General features: G+C 35.5%; 1 long non-coding RNA gene across 3 annotated transcripts in view; it reads right to left on the reverse strand.

The window, feature by feature from the left end:
* Nucleotides 1–24,647, reverse strand: part of LOC101750862 — a 61,869-nt gene that overhangs the window by 18,651 nt on the left and 18,571 nt on the right. For 2 of the 3 annotated variants that reach the window (XR_006939230.1, XR_006939231.1), the window contains exon 2: nucleotides 4,178–4,256. This is a non-coding gene — a long non-coding RNA (uncharacterized LOC101750862). Of the gene's footprint in view, nucleotides 1–4,177; nucleotides 4,257–10,141; nucleotides 10,381–24,647 lie in introns of those variants that run through there. The other variant, XR_001466407.4, reaches the window with a different exon arrangement.

The raw sequence follows: 24,647 nt of genomic DNA on the forward strand, positions 1-24,647 counted from the left end.
ATGGCCTTGGGAGTCCGTAAGAGTAGCATCTGTTGATGAGACAAGACAATGTATAACAAAAACTCAACATTCATCAACCAAATGATGCAGTAGCAGCTAGAAGCATAACAGATTCATTTGCACATGCAACAAGACCATACACAATTGGACAAATACAAATTATGAATGAAATGGAGTCTTGGGATTTATCCTGAAAGATACTGCAGCTGAACTTTTACATTAAACGTTCAGGAAAGTATTTCTCACCCAGAGAGAAAAAGTGCTCACCAACCACACTCTTTGGGTTATATCCCAGGGGACAGAACCACACCATTCTATCTGACTTCAACTGTCATGATTGGAGACTGGGCAACAGGTGCCCCTTGGAAGAAAGAGTCAAAGTTCCAAGTAAAAGAGGAAAAAAGAGATTCTGTAAAGCACTTGTGTGAAGTTCAGCTGATGAAGAGAAGATAGTGCAGGTAGGAAGAACACTCTAGCAAGTAAACGACAGTCAGAAGAACTTTTCAAAAGACTGGTATTAAATCTGCATGGGGCCAGAAAAAAAAAATATTTAATTTTTAGAGGAAGATATCTCACTAAAATCAATTTGTGTTGCTGAGTATATTAAAAAAAAAAAAAAAAAAAAAAAAAAGGCGATCTGAAAATAGGAGCTGAAACTGAGAAAAACACAAAGACATCCAGATCTACTCCAGGGTTCTGTTGAGACTAAATACAGAGATGAAGTTCAAACTTTCCTAAAATGCCCCCCAAATACTAGAATATTTACAGAACGATTGCAGTTTAAGAGCTTTACTGAGCTGATATTTCTCTCTCCTTTTTTTTTTTTTTCCCTTACGATCCATAATACTTGTCAACATTTAAACTTTTATGGCCTTAAAATGTAGAATATCTTCGGGCAGAATTAATTCAATCATAACACTTTTACACTGAAGCAAATCACCAGTAAAATTAACACCCATTAAAACAAAAAATGTTTAAAACTTAATATCTCATTGCAAAACTGCCCATTTAGTGAAACCAAATCAAAATGCAATTAGCTTTATAAGTGATGTATATAATATCTAGGAAGGTCAATTGCTCTACACTTCACATCTCTAATTTGTTTTGAGATTAGCTAGTATACGAGGATTTGGAATGACTTTTAAACTTTTTACTTTCAGAGAGTATTTCTGTATGTTGCCTTCACATAAGTATTATTGTTATGAAAGAGTAGCTGAATAATTAGTTGTGAATATTTTTTTGTTTATTTGTCTGCTTTTGATAATAGCTCTGAGTGATAGAGTTTGAAGTAATAAACATCCCTATATAAAGAAACACCACATATTCAAAGATTACTAAGTAGTTGTTTTAATACACTTAAATCAACATCTTCTGACTGTCAAAGACACTCAACCAAAACCTAAATAGCTATCAATGGGATGTTAGACATCTGTTTGATGGTATGTAGAATTACTCCTCTCTACATAGCTATTTCTCTTCTCTGACCTCTGAAAGATATGGACAGTGAGCTGAGATGAATGCTGAGGTTCTACTTTTATTAAATTATTTGATTAGATGAATCTTCACTAACTGTATGTAGTGATTTAATTTGAAGGAAAATGTTTATCATATTGTAAATCCTTTGTACTAACTCTTGGTAGAGAAAAGATCAATTTCAAACGTTTGTTACATTGTTATAAGATGAAAGAAATCTGTACCAAAATAATTTGCTTCTGCTATATGTTATTCAACAAATTATGAACCAGCATGAGCTGGAAACTAAATTCTCAGTTAGTGCTTCTATGACTAGTATATATATAGTTTCCATGTAAACTATTTAACATCCTTATTCATCTTACTCTTTGGACTACCAGATTTTGTTTCTCTTTATCTACTAGTGAGTGAAAAAGGTGTCCTTGTAACTTCCGTAGTATATAAGAAAACATGTTTAAAACTCTCTGCATTTTCTGCATTTATTTAAATACCACATCCCTCCATACATGGATCTATCATTTTAGAATTACTCTTGATCCTATTATGCTAAACATACTTTATTTATCAATTAACTACAATTTAAATGGACTTTATCTTCAATATCTCATACATTCCAATATATTTTACTTTCTTTTCCATTTTCATGAACATATTACTATTGCTTTTTCTATCAACTGCCTTCACTTCACTTAAAACCCAAAGAGATTTTAACCAAAGTTACTTTTGATTTTGATTGTTTTAAAATATTTGATTAATATAAACAACAAAGAGATTTAAAATATAAATTACAAATAGTTTTCTTTTGGTAATAGATTTTCTTGCTTCTTGTAGAATGACCATAGATATGGCATTTTATTTACACCTATAAATTACATCAAAGGGGTGATTTCTATCAGGTAACTATGATTTTCATTTATTTAATGAAGAGAAAATTGGTATATTTTCTGACTTGGTTGCTCATTTGTATCAAAAAAACATCAGGGAAAATTACCCTCTGGCCTTATGTCTAGTAAATTATAATTACAGAGCAAACCAGACATAGTCAAGCTTGGAAGAATTTAAATACCTGTTGTTTTGAAACAGGAGTTTTTTTTTCTGACATCTTGGATAAGCTGTTTGGTAGTTTGAGAGATAAGTATCACTTCATACCTTAATATGTTTTTGTACAGAATGAACATACCTGTGTAATACCATTGTGAAAGCTTGGTGTTTGAATGTTTACATACCCTTATGATAATCATGACAAAAGTATCTAAGGAAATGAGGTTATATGGGTGTATTAATACACACACACACATATATATATATAAATTGCCTTTTAACCTAAGTCATATGCCTGAGATCTACCTTGTCTTGTATCCAAATCCAATGCATCTGGGTGGAAGCCCAGGCTCAGCCATGGGTTCTGGACGTGCTCTGGAGCACGATGAGGGAGACAGCATCTGTTCCAGCTGTCTTGGGCACGTGCTTTGTGCTCCCAATCTGAGCAGCAGGAACATGCATGAGCAGGTAGAACCAGTTGTTCAGTGTGTGCTCTCCATCACTCCTGGCAGTGATGTCAGACATCTGGCTCTCAATCCCTGGCTCATGGTCTGTGTACAGTGCATGAGCCGGGGCAAGATAGTTTTGTGTCATTTGTTGGTGGGTTTGGTGTTTATGCCCTCTTCTTGTTCTGACCTCCACAGAGATGCAATGTTTGTAATCTTTATATACCCTGTGAAGTGGAAAACTTCGTAGAAAACCATGATCTTAAGTGAATATTACCTTAAGTGAATATTACCTTTGTGTAGATAACTATATTTATGAAAGCATATCTGCAGTGAAGAAATCCAATGATTTCTATAGCTTTCTGTTTATTCCGTCATTAATCTTCTTCAATTATATGAACAAATAGTGGCAGGTATCAAATAGGACAAGGGAGAATGGTTTTACACTGAGACAGGGGAGATTTGGGTTAGATATTAGCAGGAAGTTTTTCACACAGAGGGTGGTGTCACACTGGAACAGGCTGCCCAGAGAGGTTGTGGATGTTCCAACCCTGGAGGCATTCAAAGCCAAGCTGGATGTGGCTCTGGGCAGCCTGTTCTAGTGGTTGGTGACTCTGCACATAGCAGGGGGGTTGAAACTAGATCATCTTTTTGAGGTCCTTTTCAACCCAGGCCATTCTATGATTCTATGAAATACATTTCTTTGTAATCTTCAGTTAGTGAAAAAGTAAGTCCAGAGTGTGGCTTGTCTGTATTTTAAGAGAAACAGCCCATTACAAATGTTACTTTTGTGCAAGCTTGTCACAAATGTCACAAATTTCACACCTTGTGTCAGTGGTGGTATGAAGCACAACTCTGGAGAAAGACTGTTATCTTAAACAGATCAGAAGTTCAAATTTTTATTTCAGTTTACTAATATTCTTAGAAAATAGCTTCATGATTGTTTTACTTGATGATAAGCTTGTAACAGCCTTTGCAGTCTCTGCAAATCCAAGCAGAACAAAAGGTCCACAGAGAACCTCTTTGACAGTTATAACCCCCTTATTGATTGATTTAGCATGTGGTCTCCTCACTTGGGCAGTTTTTACTAGGACATTCTACTTGTGCTGTTATCTTGTTAGACGAACTAACTTATTAAAGTACAGAAAAAGACCAACTCTTCAGTAGGTAAATTTGGCAAAAGAAAATAAATGGTTAAAAACATGTGCACACACTACCTGGGTGAAAATCCTGATAATTTTCATGAACACCAAACCTTGGCTCTTCAGGAGTACTATTCCATAAATGAAGTCTTCCCTACAGTAAATAAATACAAAAAGGTCACAAAAGTTTTTCTCTTATAATTACTGTGGTTGGTGATTATTATACATTGATATTGAAATGGCATTTGGATGGCATTGCAGAAATTCAGAAAGAAAATGCAGTTTAATCAATAAGCTGTAAGACCTTTGGAACTGAGATAAGATAAAATAGAGCATTTGTTACAATACTTCTCTGTAAATGTATATATGATAGAAAATATGCATAGAATTAGAAAGGACAACAGCTAAGAATATATTCATGTAGCTGATCAGCGCTCATGAAGTGTAATTAAAACTGATAGTATGACCTGACTGGATAGAGTAGGACAGGGTACGTGCATGAAAATCTAATGGAATGTTTAATTAGGGGTTTCTTCAGTGCTGAAATTGTTTGTTTGTTTGTTTGTTTTAATGATATTTTTCATCTATTCTGAAAAATTCTCCAAGTCTGGTAGCAAATTCAACATACAGAGTTTAAAAAGACAGGCTGGTACAAAAGTATAGCAGAATTAGGATTTTAAGGCTATTTATATTTTCCTGTTACTTTTATTTAGAAATTCAAAATCACAGAATATTTGGGTAAAGGCCAATTGGTAGTTCAGTCTGAGGTGTTACTGCTGAAAGAACAGAGTGAAACTAAACTTTTAGACATGACCATGGTTGTAGGTGCTGGAGGAAAGGATACAGAGTGCACTGAATATTTTCTTTTTCTTCAGTTTGGAAGCATTTTGCAGAATCTGTCAAAAAATGATATGTTTTTGCCACTGCGAAGGTCACTATCCACGAGAAGGGCAGCAGCTCTGGCAATGTGCCAGATGTAGAGAGACATTTGGAAGTTAAATTACTAGGATACAAAACATTGTCATGTCTCTGGAAAAATCTGAATTATTCTAATAATTATAATTTTTAATACTATTTATTCCTTATGATGAAATTGAGAAAAAACAACTGAGAAAAAACAACTGCCAGGGCTCTGGCAGTTTCAAGGCCTAGATTTATGTGAAGATATAGTACAAATGGTGGCTTAACAATTCCTGTATTTTTTGAATGCATGTAAACCTATACAAAGATTTCTAATTGGGCTTTATTACAGTTCTTCTTCTGTGTATGGAATCAAATAGTCAGTTACTGGCACCATAAATACTTGAAAAAATGAGCTGTAGATAATTTCAGCTTCATTTTTAAAACATTGGACCTGGGAAATCCAGGTTGGTAGCTGAACAATGGGGAAATGCATACAGCAGGAAACAGAATTTGGAATTCACTAATATTATATCCCTAAGCACAATGGGGCTCACTGAGAATAAAACCATTTTTGCCAAAACAAGAATTCAATTTACCCTCAGTCACTTTTGTGTCAGGAATGATCTTGACTCTCTGCTCACCATGAGAATGACCGTGAGGCATGCAATGCCCTTTCAAAGTTCAAAGTCTCTTTGCCTTTGTAACATATTTTATGCAATACCAAAACCTTAAAAGCCTTCTTGCTTCCTGTTGGTGCTTTAGTATTTAATTTCATCCATTCTCTCACAGCTGCTTCTATACAGCTTTAAGGCTTTCAAGCTTTGTGAAGACCTTTCCGTTGACCCTGAGCCATTTTTCATGTTTCTGTGGTGTGGCTTCAACATGCTTCCATTAAATGAAGTCTCTGAAAGGGTTAATGCTCTCCTGCCATTCAGCTGTTACTCTCCCACTATACTGTCATAAAGGATGGGAGAGATGTAACAAAAAGTACAAGCAGATGCTCTCCCAAAATATGCTGTCAAGTCCTAGAAGTGAAGGAATACGAACAGGCCTAGTTGAATGAACAGAGAAGAGAACATCAAAGAGGGTTTCCACTAAAAGAATAAATAGGATTTAGTGTATTCAAAGAGCCTGCAAAAGTACACTTATTAACCATGTATCAAATACCGCAGGTACAGTCCTCATATTATTGATTTAATGACTCCTATGTTATTATGTTGGTCCATGACATCAGAGGCAGATATTGGAGGTATGGCAGTAGAGGTTGAATCTTCTCGCCAGTATTCCGTTACATTTTGTTTCTGTGTGACAGATGGCAGCAGAGGGACAGTCTGACAAAATGGTATCTGACACAGAAGCATGGATGGAGAAAAAGTGTGCCACTGAATTCTTTCATGTGGGAAAAACTGCACCCACTGACATTCATTGATGCTTGCTGAATGTTTACAAAGGCCAAACAGTAGATGTGAGCACACTGAGGCGGTGGGTAGTGCATGATGTGCACTACCTTTTGGGATAGGAAAGATGTGATCCTTATAGGTTTCCTGGAACTCAGACAAACCATCAACTCTGACCGCTTCATCACAAAGCTAAGTAACATGAAGACTCCAACTTCCAGAGTCAGGCCAGAGGAGAAGACAATCCTTCTCTTGCATATTGCCAGTCTTGACTAGGCTGTCCTAGCACACCCACTGTATAGTCTGGATTTGGTGCTTTCTGAGTTTCATCTGCTCAGGCCGATGAAAGACAGGCAGTATGAGAGACATTTTCCTAGCAACATCACCATCATGACAGCTGTAAAACAGTGGGTCACCTCTGTTGGGGCAAATTTTTACAAGCATGGTATGCAGACTCTTGTTCATCACTGGAGAAAATGCATAGCTAATGGTGATAACTATGCTGAAAAGTAATATTTTGTAGCTGAGAATTTACTCTATCAAATAGTGTTATTGTGCTCTTTGTAGTTATTGCACTTTCCAGGGAAACAAATAGGAGGCGTTATTTTCAGTTCTACCTACATACCATTATGTGCTATAATGTGAATTATTTTTAACATCTATTTCACACAACTCAGTGGGTAAACACAACTAATTTAACTTCTATTGCATTGTGTTTACAGTATATCAGTTCAGAATTACATTATTTTCTTTTTGTCCTTCATCTGTTTCCTCACCTTACTCAATACTTCTCAGAAAAGAATACATAACCGTGAAAAGGTGATGTTAATGCAACGTCCGTCACTACCACACCTTGTGTCAAAACACTGAAGACCAAATCTTTTTTTTCTATAGATTCCCACTGATTCCTTCATTATCAGCCAGCTCTCTATTCCGTAGTAGATCAATGGCAGCTCTCAATGATTCCTTAAAACAGGTGTAAGAGATTATTCTTTTGTATCATTGACTCAAAGTTTGCTGAGGAACAAGTTCAGGCAAGTCCTGGGCAAAGGTAGAGAAATCTTCTGTCTGGAGGACACTGAGGGACAGGTCCTGCCTAAGGGTTGTGAAATCCTTTAAGGAGCACAGATAGACAAGGCCAGGGGCAACAAGAGAGGGATAAGCTGCTGATAATGGCCAGGAAACGGTCTTTTGTGTGGACTTATCTCGAGGAAGATGGCCTTCTCAGGAGGTACGCACATGACTCTTGCTCAAGTACCCAGGGATGTCACGTAGGCAGGAAAAAAAGGAGGATAAAAGAGGGTCCAACAACCATGAGGAGAGGGTTTCTGCCATCAGATCCCTCACCACGATGGACTCGGGGTATCTGCCATCAGATCCCTCACCACGACGGACTCGAGGGTTTCTGCCATCAGATCCCTCACCACGACGGACTCAAGGTTTCTGCCATCAGATCCCTCACTACGGACCGTATGCTGACGGACTTCCCTGGGCCTGCTACCTGAGACTGGCTGTTTCCTCCCAGGCTTACTCTGTGGCTTCTTCCTGGACCCACCCGGTACCTGCACCCTCTCATTGCCCAAGACCGGCCTCGCTGTTTCTTAATCCCACGCCGGGCATACATATTTCAAAGAACATCCTCTCCCTCCTATAAATTGGAGAGAGACAACAGGTCATCCATGAGGATTGCTGCAGTAATGATCCTGCTGTCTCTCTCTCTCTCCTTGCTTTTGCTTTGTGGATGGCTCTTATTCTCAAGTGTAGCAGCTGTATGCTAAATTGGAAGCTAGTAAATAAAAACAACTTGATGTACACACCTTCACTTGCTGTATGGTTTAATTTAATAAATATGGACAGGAAGGAAGGAGAGATACAAAGGAGTATTTGTGAAGAGTATTTGTGAGGAGTTTTGTGAAAAAAGTACACAATAAATATAGCTGATGTGTATAGCTAATACTAATACTATGGATAAAATAAAATAGATGTAGTAGTTAATTGTGGCAAGGAATTGTAAGAATGACATTCAGGACTTTCAGTGTGCTAGAACTTCTCATGGAACTCTAGGAGTTCTACGAGGGAGAAACCAAGGCAAATGATCAATAGAGCATAACTAAAACAATCTGTCATGTTAATACACCAAGAATCTTCTACAGGGTCATTTCCCTTGGTGAAGAGATCAAAATCAATGTAACTTATGATCTATTTTACTTCTTTTACACTGTGAAAGACTTTTTAAAACAAAAGGTAAGGCACACAGTTGTGTGGTTTTTTTTTAAAAAGTGACCAGAAAAAAAATAAAGAAGCTGGAGGGAGGAAGGGAGAAGAATCATTTATCATATTTGTTGCAACATAACCACTGCTCTTCCAAGATTTTGTCCTGCATCTGACCATTTATTCCTCTAGACAGATACACAAGGTACTAAATCCGGAGATATACAAGATTACCAGAGCTTACACAACAGTCCTTGAGGTTCACATCCATGAGCCATTTCCAGCATTCTAATAGTTACTGCAAATGAATAACACAGGCCATGTGCACAGCCTAGATTTCAAATATTGCTTCTAAATATCTTCAGCCTGCAAGGCTAGCAAACACACCCAAGTTGCTTTCTTCTGTGGAATTTGATGTTTCCTTCATTTTTTGGAATGTTTTCATTCAAAATGCATTTTTACACTACGCTAATAAAGTAATAGAAGAAAATATATTAAGGAATTAGAACACAAATGGAAACCTGCAAATAATCAAAGCAATCAGCATACCAAAGTGATCAATGGAATTTACTTACTGATATTTTTGTAATACCAAAAGCAGCAAGGAAATTCTCCATATAAGAATCCAAAACCAGGATAAATAACTGCTTACATGTATTTGCTCAGTGCTATGCAGTACAAAACAATCCTGTTTTTGTCTTTGATAATATTAGCTGAAGAATTGCTGTCAAATGGCACACAGTGCATATAGATCTCTTTTGAATTACACAGTTTTTAGCTTTACAGTTACTTAAGGGTATCCTAGCAAACACCTGGCTTTTAACATTGCTTATTTCAGATACTGTGCACATGACCCTCTGTTTAAAATTTTGCTAAATAACAAGAGAGTCGTTATCAGGTAGAATTTGGTTGTTAAAATATAGAAATACACGTGGTTTATTTTTTATTTTCATTTTTATTTTTATTTATTTATTTTTTTTTCCATGGAGGAATGTCAAACTGAATGGGGAGGAACCTATTTTGTATGCTTGAAATGGGATCATTTTCAACCGCAAACAAAGCTCCAGAAGGTCAGAATGGGCCACTTGGGTGATAGTATTACAAAATTGGCTGTTTTCTTAGATGATTATTAAGAATTTGATTTAATTTTTTTGCCAGTTTTTTCATGTAAGATACTGTAAAGGATATAATGTGAAAATGTGTAAGAAGCCATCCTTCCTTCACAAAGCCCAGAACTATAATTCTTATTCTGTTTTCCCATTTCTCTGAAGAGCAATGCCAGCCATTAGAAGTGTGAGTAGATCAGCAAGCCATAGGTCACTTCAGCTGAAAGTACTAATGAAAATTAAATTAAAAAAAAAAAAAAAAAAAAGCAAAAGGAAAAGGAAAACTTAAAAAAGCATTTTGTGGGAAGTCAGAATATGTGAAATGAAAAACCAGAAGCAAATGAACAGAAGGAAAGAAGGAAGAAAATGTGAGATAGAAGTTGCCAAAATTTATTGTGAATAAACCCTTTTGCCAGCTTTACCTTTTATATCCGAAGTTGCCTTTGGGGACCTTATCTTTTCAAATGCTGAGGGTAGAATCCTGTTTGATTTTGTCAGAACAACAGAAACGCACAGGATGGTAACATGCAGTCCATGTTTCTGTCTGCATCACTCTCCATTTTCATGCATTAGTTCATCTGCAGCTGCCTTCCCTCATCTTGAAGGCTACTCTGAGACTTCCTGCTGCCAGGCTGTGGCGAGCTGTCTCAGCTCAGCCATCCTGGAAGCAGAATGAAAGCACCCAAGAGTGATTGAAGGTAACAGATAGATGGACTAAGTGCTCAGTAAACAATACATGTGCCTATGAAAAATCTGCTGCCCCAAGCCAACTGTCCATTTGGCCCAACCCCAGCATTTAACAGTTGCTCAAAAATATTTGTATTCCATTATAGTTAATTTTTCCCACATATTTACTGTAAAGTGTTGCTATTATGAGTTCCAGCTTTTGGAATGGACTGATCTATCAGAGTTGTGTCAGCGGAAGCTGGAGGCTCCTGTGAAATCTGCATGTAGAGCTTGCTGTACATGATGCATTTCAATGCAGCTTTTCTCTCCTCATGCAGCCCACAGTTTGATGAGTGCAGGGAGCTCTGTGAGAAATGTGTGTGCACTGAACAGCAACCAGAACACAGGGATGACATGCTGATATGTAAAACATCTTTTTTTTCCTGGTTCCTAGTCTTGACCCCCAGCAGAGCCACACAGGATTCTGTACGGATGGGTTTTGAAAGGCACTAAGTGTTAGCCTGTTTCTCCTTCTTATCATTTGTTTGGAGGGAAAGAATTCAGCCAAAAAACAGTCACTGTAATTCTCCTGTTTTTAAGATGTTATTTTCTGGAGGAGAACTCACAGTAAACAAAACACTAGAGGATGCCTTGCCAGTTAATGAAAACACTGACATGAAAAAATATGACTAAGATTCTAAGGCTGATTTTAAGGCTTTGACTAAGATTCTAAGACTCTGGAAAATACAAGTAACTTTCAATTAACTATGTGTGACTTCCTAACTCTGCATAGAGTACGTGAATATAATTTTGTCAGACTTCTATCTCTCATGTCATCTTTGTTTCTGTCAAGCTCTGAGAATGGATTTTGTCATATGTAATGTCAAGAAACTCATTTTAGAAGTATATCTTTCAGATAGAATTTATCTCATCCCACTTCTCAGCACTGGCGAAGAGCAATGGCCTTGGTGCCAGTTGCTCAGAGGAGTTCTCACCACTCAGCCTGTATACATAGGGTCTCTGGGCTCCTCAGGTGAGCACCACGCACTCTCTGTTCTTGTATCTTTCATTCTCCCTGTCAGAAGAAGGTGAGGTTGACCTCTCAGGTTGGTATATTTTCTATGATTATGTAGGAAAAAGCAGGTTGAATGAGGAAGTCTGATAATGTTTGGGATACTTCTTACTTTCCTGACGAGCTCAGAGCTGATCCTCACAATCCAGCCCCATCTACTGAAAAGTCACACTTCCTGCTCATGGAACACCTTGGAGGTAATTTCCCAACCAGAATCTTTTTCCTGAAGCTGTAAGCAACTTTTTTTTGTGTGTGTGTGTGTGTGTGTCTGTGTGTATGTGTGTGTACCTGGGCTCATACTTGTACATAACATGACAATAAGTATCGGTAGGTTATAAATCAATATTTGTTGGAAAGCAATAAAGCAATGCAGGGAACAGAGGTTGATATAATATTTCAGTCTTCTAATTAGCATGAGGAAGCACTGCTCACAGGTTACATTTCCCTTCAGCCGCAGGTTTTTCACCCATAATCAATTCTGTTTGGGTCTGTTTCTTGGTAGCAGATGCCAACAGAAGGGAAAATGTAGGTAGACTTGTATTGCAGCTACACTGATAGAAACTTCTTCCTCAAATTGTGGCCCCTTGGCTCTTTAAGCAAGTGAACTGAGTGCTTCATGCCATTACTTTCCAGGGCAACCACCTCTACAGCCAGCAGGTTACTAGTCCATGGCATAGCTCTTGGTACAGTACTCCTTATGATGAAGCCTTGTAATCTAGAAACCTTACAATCAAGTGGTTTATTTTGTGTCATTTTGTTGTTGGTTGTTTGTTTCATGTGGAAGCATTCTACAGGTAGACTGGGGCTTGGTGACATTACAGTGTGACACTCACTCAAGTCACGTTGTATATCTAGTAGTCCCCCTAATGGGAGTGTTATTTATCTGTAGGCAGAAGGCCTGATGAAATAGTATCACAGTGCCAGTAGATCACAAAGAGATGGGCCAGGTGCAGTCATCATATTTTCACCTGTGCTGTCATCGTGGAAGAGGTCTCTAAATAAAACTGTCACAAGAACTATAGGCAGCTTTCATCTCAGAGGGGAATAAAAGTAAAATGGAGTTTGAGGATGAGGGTTATTTGGAGTTCTCTGACATTTTAAAGTCATCCTATGTTAACTGCGTGTTACCAGAGTGTTGAGGTGTATTCTAGAATTAGTTCACACACAAGCTAAGTGTGACAGTGACCCTTACTGACCCTGGAAGGGCAAGAAAAAAGAATTCTTGGTGCCACTCTGTCAAAAATAGCTACATGGAGGTTGATTTAAAATAACTGGAGTTGCTTTTCCTGGGTTGTTCTTGCATTACTTTGTTAAACTAGCGTACAAAAGTTTTTAAGGTGTTACAATTACAGTGAAAAAAAAAATTCACTAAACAAGAATTCTTTGTGTGGCATTAAACTAATAAATGATGAAACATAAGATAACAAAGAGTAACTTAGTATTTACTTCATTGTTGGAAATACAAAAACAGAACCCGGAAACATAACTCAAAGTCCTTGGGATATTTCATACCAACTAGAAGAGCTAACTCTCATCCTCCAAACACTGATATTTCAAGCGGGAGAGATGGGAAAGGCACTGAATGCACAGCATCTCCTCAGTGTGCTGGGGGCAACCTCCATCCTACCTCACACATCCTAGGGGACACTATCCATACCAGCCACCTCTTTCCTCATTGTGTCCTTGTGTCCCATGGAGATGCCACCTTACAGATGGGCCTAACTCAAGTCTCATATGGCAGTTTAACATTTAAATCTTTAGTTACTGCTAAGATCAAATGGGCATCTGGAATAGATAGAATAAACTTTCATACATGGATGATCTGGATTTGAAGAAGATGTATGCACAGAGTGATGAGCTTCAACTTTCAAGGTGTAAATATGGAACTTTTTTTGAGGAAGTGAATTTTATTATAAATATATATGAATATACAACTCTCCTTATTGTAAATAGCCAGTTGCTATGGGAGCGTAGCATACAAGGCTTCATATTTTACTACAGAAATGTTTCTACATAGCCTGCTATCATGGGCACCTGAAGTAACTGAGAAGAAATTAAATAATCAGAAGACAGCATGTATTTAATGACATTAATTTCTATTTGAAATACATTTTGTAGCCTGTCCTTAGAGAGCTCTCGAGAGTATCTTGCCATGTGAGATTTTCTGAGCACTGACAGAACTTTTAAATTACTGTTAAGAGACTGGTATTTCCAAGTGACCAGTGTGGTTTACTTTCAGCTTTGAGTTAATATGAATCAAACCCCAATTTCAAGTCTAACATCTTTCTTCTGTTCCTACATGCAGCAGATGCTACATGACTACATCCTACTTTCTAATTCCTACATGACATCCATTATTCATCAGAAAAGAAGTTAAAAAATATTATCTTTTCCAACTCCTGGTTTGGGTAATTATATAAATTAAAGAAAATGTTGCCTTAAGCAACATTTTCTTTGAAGACATAAAAGATATAAAAGCATAGCATAGGGGCCACCCAGTGGGGCAAAGGTGAACTGTTCTGCCAAAGCACCGTTCAGTAAAGCAAAGCACAAGTGTTCAAAATTTCTGCTTGCCACCATTTTCCACCATGCATTTCTGTGTTCATCTGGGCATATTTTCCTATTAAATACTAAAAGGTTCGGAGCAATATTCCAATACTGTCGACTACATATTTAAATATATCCAAGTTTTCTTCTACTTGTGATTATTTTATAAGTGAGTGTGGAAATGTTTATTAATATCTGTTACCAAACTGCTGGCAAGGATGTAATTTATCCTTGTAGGTAGGTTGGTTTGTTTTGGTTTGGTTTGGTTTTGGTTTTTTTGTATTTGTCCTCAGTAAAAGGGAAATATTCTGATCTGACTAATTGACAATCTGTATTTTTAAGTTGGTGTGGTGTTACACACTAGACTTAAAAAGTGGAAGAGTCTTAGTCGGGATGACAAAAAAAAAAAAAAAAAAAAAAGTATTGCATGCTGTTAACTTATTTTATTTTTCCTTTAGACTGAAATAGCCCTAGAGTTGGTTTTTGAAAGATACCTAAATTTTTTGCAAGTACATCTTCTTGGTTTACAAGACGTTGTTGTTCTTGTTTTTCCTAGCAAATGATGTAGTTTGTTGTTTGTTTATTTATTTGTTTTTTTTTCCTGCTTAGTATTATACTGAGAAAATAACAAGGTTTTGTCCAGCTCACAGCGTATGAGTTTCACCAAATTCCCTGTAGAAATCAAAACATTAATTTTGAACTTTTTCCTCTCCTAACAATTATAAACAGATTGGAGACGCAATTGCATCTTCTGTTTGTTTTGTTTGTTTGTTTTAAGAAGTAGAATCAATTTAGAATGCAGGATTGGTTTAGTTTCTGAAAGTAGTAAGGTGCTTTGAGTTATACCTTTCTGCTACTTCTGTTCAGTGTCTTGAGTTTAAAAACACTGGTTCCATGGCAACATGTTTATAAACTGTCATATGTAGCTGTTCTTCAATAGAAAAAAATAGTCATTGTTCTAAATCTTCTCTAACATATCTAGCCTGAAGAAAAATAAATAGTATTTCTTATCAATTCATGCTATTTTTACTGAATTTTTTTTGTTATAACTAAAGAAAATTCTTTATTCCCATAAACTAATCTCTGTTTATTTACATTATAGAAGCTATTTACCACATGAAAATAAGCATTTAAAGGAGAAAAATGCTTGTCTTAACAGATTCCACATTCTTAAATTCAGAGAATATATATCAGTTAGTCTTGTAACTATTCTTCACTGTATATCATATCTCCATGTGATCATAGATTCAACTCTCTTAGTTATTATTCTGATGTTGTTAATTAAATTCCATAGGCTATGCAGTCAGATATGCTTAGCAGAGGCTGCAGTAGAATATGATTTTAGTTGAAATACCTTGTAGAGTTCCACTGTGATAATAGCAAAGAAAAGTAGAAATGCAACAAAAACTATGTTCTACTTCCCCAGTCATTCAACACCTATGTTATAATTATTTTTAAGCTCTCGAAGGATGCATGTACTTTAGTTCTTATAGTTCCTTTTTCCTCGAGAGCTTCGATTTTTTTTTAGAGTGATCTTCATTCAAATGAATCCAAGATCTTCGGGACTTAGAGTCAGTCTTCTACAAGGGGTTATCAACCTTGTTATTCCCTTTAAGACATTCTTTCAGGATAAAATTCCCCCAAAACAATCAGAATACAAGAGATAACACGAATATGATCATATACAAACTTGAATAAACTGTTTTCTTTATTTGTGTTTCCTGAAGGCCTAAACTAATTGTTAAAAGAAATGAAATTTATTTCCTTTACTATTAAAAATCTAATGATATATGGATTACTCTTTTAAGCTCTTGAAAGTTATTTACCTTTCAGAAACATAAACATTACTTTAATTACAAGTTCAGCTATTTGCAGGTTTGTTTAGTTAAAAATCCAGATTTATGTCTTGATAGGAGCCCTAGTATCAAAGGAATTTAAAGTTTATTTCTCTAGAAATTTATTTTTGCCACCTGCCTACAGAAAAACAAAACAAAACCAAAAAACAACAAACAAAAAAACAAAAACGTATATTGCTACAATCCCTACAGCTTGCATCACTGCTACAATCCCTACAGCTTTCATTACACTTCCACAGTGCATCATATTTTTGCTACCACATCCAGATGGGTTGCTCAGTTCCCATGTAGTTAGTAAGTAACATTCTCCCAAACTGATCATAATGGAGAAGAATGTGTAGTATTGGTTACAAATTTTAAATATATAGTTTTGTTGTATACAGGATTTTGTCCTTTTCTCTCTCGTACTCTCTCCTTTTGTCTGCCTTCCCCTCTATTTCCCCCTCTATTTCCCTCTCTACCTCTGTACCTCCAACTTTCCCATAATTCATGGTTGTAGAGATTTCCTGGTAGATATTGTCATGGTAGCATAATTTTTCATGTTTTAATTTTTAGAATATTAACATGGTTGGATTTACCTATATGTTTGCATATTATTTTCTTACGAAAATTTATCAATATATTATTTCAAGGTTATTTATGTGATTTCAAGTATTGTGAACTATTCTAATTCTTGATCATAACTGCCCTCTTACATGTAGTATTTTTAAATTTTAGAGTCATGAAAACTGAAGATAAAAATTGATGTACTGTTTATTTCTGTAGAACTTGCTCTGAAGAGGTTCTTCAAAGAGACAAGTAAATACTTCACTATTAATTTGCAGTGGGAATTTTTTGTTGTTTTTTTGTTTGTTTGTTTTTAATAAATCATAACATTCATTAAAAATAATCTATAAATTTACTGATGAAGGAAATATTTTCTGTACATACATATATTTTCCTCTCAGCTTTTCCCTACATTTTCTACTCATCAAGCTTAACTCAGCTGATAGGTAGGGGAAAGACTAAATATTTTCTTTTTCCATTGATGATAGCCTGGGAATTACAAATTCAAAACAAATTCCTTCAGTCATTTCTGAGCCTTTAAAAGCTTCAGTTAAAGTAGAGCAAGCAAAACACAGGCACAATATCTGCATTTGATTATATGAAATTTCTCTCTGATATGATCCCATTCTTTTCGTCCATATTGAGATGAAGGGAAAAGCCCTGTTTAACTGTTTCCAAAGTAATTATTACCACCAACAAACAAGGTTACCAGTGCTTGAAGGGTCGTCACAACCCAAATGCTTGGTATTTTGTAGCTTCTGCAGAACATGTCATTACTTGCTCAAAGTCCAGTCTGGCCAATTGACCCACTTTTTTCCTCTGAGAATCTGTATACAGCAGTCCACTTTCTACAAATGCATGAATTCTCTGATCAATGGAGTGAACACATCAGACATTCAGAATCCTTTTCTGTTTACCCTTTGCTCTTCCCATCTAAATTAAATTGTAAAGTCTTGGAGCCACAGGGTTCCTCAGAGAGTCCCTTAGCCCTTGTATTCATTAGTGCATAGGCACAACAGCAACAAACTCAAAGCAAAATGGATGCTATCATTCAAACATTTGTGAGCTTCAATTTACATCTAGTTATTAAACATTGCTTCCCAGCAAGTATTCTTTCTAGGAAACGGGTGTACAATTCGGTAGTGGACTGCTTTTCTTTCCATATTTCTTAGAAGCACAGCTCTTTCCAATATGTTAACTGAACTGAAAAAGGCTCTCTGATGCATGATATGCACAGAATGTAAGTCTAATCAGGGCGAAATCATTCACAGCAAAGTCCTTCCTATGCTGATGCAATTCTCTGCATCTGCAGATTCAGAACTACACTCATGCAGATGGAGCTCTGAGAACAAGGCTAACTCCCAAACCCATTGTTTTTTGTCCCCTTACCAAATATTCTAAGAGAAGGAAATCTAATGAAATGATTTCACAGGATTTCATCTTCTTATTCCAGTAATCATTTGATTTTTCCATTGAGCTTCATTATTCTCAAACAGAGTTCTATATGATTTCCACGTAGAGGAAACACTAACACAGATGATAATTTAAAACTCTCCTTATTATTCCCCATAAGAACTTCAATAAATCATTATACTATTATCATTATTCAGACTTGTTTTGACAAGGCTACAACCTTCATGTTTCAAAATGAGTTAGATCTGAATTTATGTAAACTCGAGGTAGTTTATGTGTTCTGAAAATGTCACAAAATTTTCACTGCTATATATCTTCATAGTGCTAATTTACCACTAGAACCATATGTTCCTAATCTTAGGTTACAGCTGTATAAAACAGTCAGATTCATGTTCATTAAAAGTATGCCTGTGGATAGGTCAGCCTATCTATATTTATTTTAGGTATGAGTTAGGGTTCACATTCTACTGCTAGTCACTTGGTAGAGGCTGAGATAGGAATGAAACAGAGGAACTGACAAGGAAAAAAATGTGGAAACAAGACTTTTTTTGTCTGTAGAAGGAAGGTTCATATCTGTATTCAAAGGAATATTTATATATTACACATTTGTTATAATCTTGCTAGCACAGAAATAAAATGACAGAGGTGATATTTCAAAGTGTGGATTTCTTTTCATAAATGTTCAAGGTTACAGTTTTGGTACTTTTTAACAAGTTGGAGAAAAACACTGTCAAGCATAATGAAGAAAAAAATATTCAATAGAAAAACAGCTGGTTATGGTTGACTTTCCTTCTTCTCAAAATGCTTGATGAAGGTGAGAGATGCTTGTACCTACATTGCTATACATAAAAATGTTCTATGAAGGGAAATCTAGTATGTCATATGTTGTAAGAAATGCCATGCAGTATTGTTAATTTATTTTTGTTGTTTCTGTTTAAGCAAGTTAAATAGATACATTAAACTTCTATGAGTTGTTGGCACGCAAGTTATTGCTTCCCGGGGACTGCAGCAAGTTACTGAAGCCTTTTTGAAATGATGTCAGGATTTTTTGTAATTGAATATGCATATTTTACATGTTAGAGGCTGAAATACACTTTTTTTGGCAGGCTGTTTCAACAGATGCACATGCTGGGGCCTTGTTCAGGGAGGTCTTACAGCATACGTAAGTCAATATTTGTGCATAATTTATAAAATTGAGCAGTGGAACATGGCTTTTCCATCAAATTTACACAATCATATTTCTCTCAATTTGTTTTTTCAATGAGGAGAACAGGATGTAGGAGCCCAAAAGACATCAAGGATGTTAAAAATAAAATAAATAATAATTAAATTAAAATGTAGGACAATTAACTACATTTTATTATCTAATTCTAGTAGAAATTGTCATTTTTGCTACTAAATAAAAAGTATGAATAGGAAGCAGTACTGAAAACTTATAACTAGTCTTTCAAATCCATACTGTCCAGTTTCTGAAAGTTTCTGTTTAATTAGCCTGTCTTTCAACTTCTTTAGGTTTTGATGAAAGTTATTAACATAGAGTAGGTTCTACTGAGAAGAAGCTATTTTCAAAACATGTCTAAAGTGTTCATAATGTTTAAACAGTTCCCTTCTAGTTCTTAATATTGCCTTCATATGTTCCAACGATGAATAAGGGAGGGCAGAGTTAACATGCTTGTGAGGAAAGTGAATTGTGTCTCAAACATGATGCTATAGTGACTGAAGGTCACTGAACACAAACCATACTTCTATAATGATTAGAAATATATTGAAAAAGATCAGGAATTTAAACATCATCAACCATTTTCTGTGCAAAGATAGCGCAGATATTAATATAATATAATCCTGAAATATTTTAAATGCCAATACACTCTTATGAGCATTTCTCTGGAGGAGGATTCCATATTTCACTACATTTTAAACATATTCTTCCAGTTGGTCAAATTTAAAAGACAGAAACAAGATCAACAGTGTTCCTGGCACAGCTACTTGCATTCACAAAATGTGCTAGCTCATGTTCCACTCACGCATTATTTTCTCTTTTTTTTTTTTTTTGTTAGTTCTGATTACTAAGATAATATCCTACCATTTTTATGTTATCACTATAGACAGGATATTGATGTTTCATTATGACATACGTTCAGGATTTATAGGAAAAACTTTACTGAAGCCTTTATAGTGATTTTTGAGCAGTGATGAAAGCATGCCATTGGTTGTTTAAAATTAAAAAAATGTAAAACAACAGAAAAACTGAAAATCCATTCTGACAACCCTAATCTACCATTAGTTCCAGCTACTCTCTTTAATTTACTTCCTATCAAGAAATAATGAAAAGTGGTGACCAAGCTTCGCCATTTTTCATTCCATGAGAAAAATCCATTAGATAGTATTTTCAGTGAAAAAATCTGAGATTTTGATTATTCCTTTATTTTTGTTATGGCAAAAATACTCCGATAAGTTTGTTGTCTATAGCATCTTTTTATCATGATTCCAAAACAAGAAATATTGAAGTATATATATTTTAAAAGAATCTAAGAGGAAACATAAAATCTGAAAGAAGTTTATTACAGTTTCTATATAATATCTCAGCAAATGTCTTTGATGGTTTTGCTTACATTACCACAAGTCTCAATGAGTAAATAATCTTGCTTTTGCAATGAAAATATTATCATCTCTGTTATTTAGTGAAATTCTAAAACATCAAAGCATCTTTAGTCAATAAAACCAATAAAATTGCCTTGAACACAATTGTTTTAAGTAGTTGAGATTTTGTCACATGCATAGCAAATTAATTATATTACTGAAAACTGAGGGAAAATGCAGCACTTTCAGATTAGATTTCATAGAATAGCATCATTGAAGTTGGAAAAAACCTTCATGAACATCAAATCCAACATGTCACCTAATACCAAGCCCAACACTCATCTATGTCCCAAAGCACTTCATCCACAAGTCTCCTGAATAATAACAAGGGTGGCAACTGCACCACTATCCTGGGCAGCCTGTTCCAATGGCTAATCACTCTTTATGTGAAGTAATTCTTTCTAATCCCCCATCTAAACTCAAGGCTATTTCCTCACACCCCATCAATTGTCATCTGCCACCAGCACCCCCACCTTGCTACGTCTTTTCAGGTAAGTGTATTTTGAATGCAAGGATTTACTTATACAACTTACGTTTTATGTTTTTTCAAGTCTTTGTTTTATAAATTGTATGAGAAGAAGAAAAAAATCAAGGATTTATTTCTCCACAGATAGTAAATGAACAATTTTAACAGCTTAACAAGTAGTTAATGATATTGCATGATAAGGAAGGAGAGCTATTCTAGTAGAATGCATTCTTGTAGCAAGCATGAGCTGCCAATTTTTAGTAAGAATTTTCAGTCACAAAGTTTAGATTTTGGCATGAACTTTCTAAAGAGTATGAAATAATTATATGTAAGCCCTTAAGATTTGGTTTCACTTATAAAAACAAAAGCCTGTCAACATAAGGAAGTATTGTTAGTTCAGAAAATGCACTAGGTATTACGCTGCTGTGAATGAATGTTTTACCTGTGAGTGAGCTGATGTACTTAATGATTCCAGATTTCACTGCCAATCTGTGAGTACCAGGAATACAGCCTAGCTGTTATCACCAATTATAGCTACCAGACCACACTCTTATTAGTATAAATACTTCATTTTAGGAAAGATGTCTGAAGATTGTGGTAACAAAATATTATTTTCCAAAAATCTCACATTGAAATAGCTTGAAGAGTCACTGGGAAAACAGACCAAAACTAGACTCTTCATATTCCTGGCTACTTCTATTTCCATTCAACTGTAGATACTGTTTTCAACATCTTACTGCCATAAATTTCCAATAAAATGATAACAACATCAAAGATATGGTGTTAGAGTTGGCATCAAGGTCATAGTTTACATAGACAGCGATAAACTTCCTTATAAAATAGGGAGAACTAGCTAAGAATTCAGCTTTATCAAGCATATCGTAATACAAACAACTAGAATAATGAATCTAAAGACAATTTTCCAGTATGCAGATGTGATTAAATTGGGTGGAACGTCAAGTAATGAGGAGTAATAAAGAAGGACTTGAATCACTGAAGAAATACGCCTGAGCTAATTTATAGTAAATAAGCATTGACAAAGATGGATGTATCTTTAGGTGTTAAACTGAAAGAAACCTCATCTGCGTGAATGGACTGATGCAGAAGTCTTCTCATTTCAGACAGATAATTCCCACCTCTGTCAATATCATATGTACATACATATAAATATATATATGTAAAAAAAATATTTTTATATAAACATTGTTCCACAGTAAATGTAACAATGAAAAATGAATGATGATGAAAAGAAAGAATGTGAAGTATCAAAAGGGAATAGAAAGGGAAAAAAGACAGAGGAATAAGAGTGGAATAAGCTGGAAGTACAACGTATTTAAAGTTTTTTTGAAAGCTTCAAAGCTAGAATCAAACAGAAACTTTCTTTTCCAGTGCTTTATTCTTTCTGAATGGTCTTACATATATTGAAAATTTAAGTCTCAACATAAATACAGCTTGAGGGTTTAGCAAAGATAAGCATCTCAGATTTTAGCTAATGTACATGAAACTTGGACCAAAGTAGCCTAGAAAACTCATTGAAATAAGCAGTCTGTATATAATATATACCTTTTTACTACCATATGCTCACACTGTGGTGAAGATGCAAATTTTATGACTTAGCCTCTATGTTTAGATTCCTCCAGATCTTTTATATTCACTAAGTCTTCTTTGGCCTACAGAAGGTCTTTTTGTCCCTTTCCAATTACCTATATTGTCTTCAGTCTTCTTTTAGAAGATTTTAACTTACCACAGCCCCCACCCATGGCCTGAATCCAGTCTCAGTTTTACAATTTATTTTACTTTCAGAATGAGATATCTTTATCAGTTTCTCTCTTTCTTCAGCCTGATATTTGAGCAAAAATAATTAGAAGCTGTTACTTTGGGAGCAACCTATGTAGCACCACTATCTTGATTTCTTCAGGATTTTTGGCATGCCTTAGGAGACCTAATGCACTTCCAGAAAGAAACATGGAGAACGTATGACTCATGATATGCCTACGTATGTATTTTTCTTCAAAAAATACTAAAAGTGCTGGATTTCAGAGCAGGGATGTTTTAGTATCGAGGCAGTCTTGAAAACAAACCTCAATAGTAGAATCAACATACATTAGAACAAATAATCCTTGAGAAACAAAAAAACTTACCCAACTAGGCTACCACTATGCTAATACTAGTACTGCTTTTGCTGAGTCATTGTTTCCTTGTTTCTCTACACATCCTCTCTGTATATCTAACCAGAAAATGCTTAGACTGTTGACATTGTCTTTATTCTGCTTTCTGTATGCTTAGTCTATCAGTGCTTTTCGAGGTATAGATGTGTATTTCTAATTGTGATTATTATTAGAAGTAGAGTTATTTAACCACATATGTGGTATTTCCAATTTTTTCAGTCTTTTCTAATTAGAAAATGTAAGCAGTCAGAGAGAACAGATTTTGAAAGCATATAGAAGATTTTGAAAGCATATGATTTGTGTCAGAGAGAATGTTAATGAGGCAGTTTATTTTTGGTTAATTGACCTGACTGGTTTATGTTCAGGGTTCAAATAAATAAGTAATTAGAGTGGAAGCCAATGGAAAATCCTTTAGAAGCCATAAGAAGATGGTTTCATTAAGAGTCCTTTTATTAATATTATTATTCCAAGAATTAGCAACACTTAATTGTTCTGTAAGACCAAAGAAATTAGACCAGAGGATGTCTATTATGAGCCATTGGATAACTGAATTGCATAAAGAGACACTGATCTCTGTCAACCAAAGACAAACAGCAAAGAACTGTTCAGGAGCAGCAGAAAAGAAATGATACAACTAACTGATCACACACTGGTGGCTTGAGTGCCATACAATGCTTTGAACATAGCACGCTCACTGTCATTGAAGTTACTTGTAATGTTCAATTAGAAAATGAGATGGATCCTTCCCTCTCGATGCTTTATTTTTCTTCCTCTGAAGAATCAGTTTTAAACCACTTGACAGAAACATAGATATGTTTTTGATCACCAGCAGCTGGATTTGCTGTGATCCTGCTCTGAACTTCATAGCTAACCAGCTACTTAGCAATCTGACTGAGTAAATCACTGAGGGCTAGCTTTAAAGCTTCTTTATATAACTGATGAAAGCTATCAATGTCAGTACCACAGGCAGATTATCCTTTTCTTAAAATGATGATGAGTATATTACATAGCACAGATTTTAATATTGCTTTTCCTAGTGAGATACCATACCTTGTTTCTTTATTATTCTTGCTGATTTTTATTTTTGTTTCTACGCTAACTCTAGCTAAACAAGTTATTTTTCAAATACAACCAAACAAATTCTATATTCAAAGGCATGTCTCTCTGGACCATATATGCCTTCGAGGGAAACCCTTAAGCATTCTAGTTTGTGATGTCCACAGAGAGCCCAACTCAAAGGACAGCCAAGGTTTTGTGTCATCTGATTCCAACATGTGGCTACTTTGGAGCATGCAAAGGATGCATGCAAAGGATGCTTGCAAAGGATGCTCTCTCAGGTAAGAGAGAGTGAAGAGGTTAGTTCCTCTCTGAATATTTATTTTCCTCTTCAGGCATTTGGCACAATAACAACTAATTTAAATTTCATTTTGATTTTTTTGCATAATAATTATTGGTTTGTTTTGATAATAGCTGGAGGGTATGTGTCGGATTGTAGAATGAGCTTAAAAATAAAAGAAGCACCTACTGTCTTGTAAAATAGAATATAAAACTGCT

This window comes from Gallus gallus, chromosome 4, assembly GCF_016699485.2.
Source record: "Gallus gallus isolate bGalGal1 chromosome 4, bGalGal1.mat.broiler.GRCg7b, whole genome shotgun sequence".
NCBI lineage: Eukaryota > Metazoa > Chordata > Aves > Galliformes > Phasianidae > Gallus > Gallus gallus.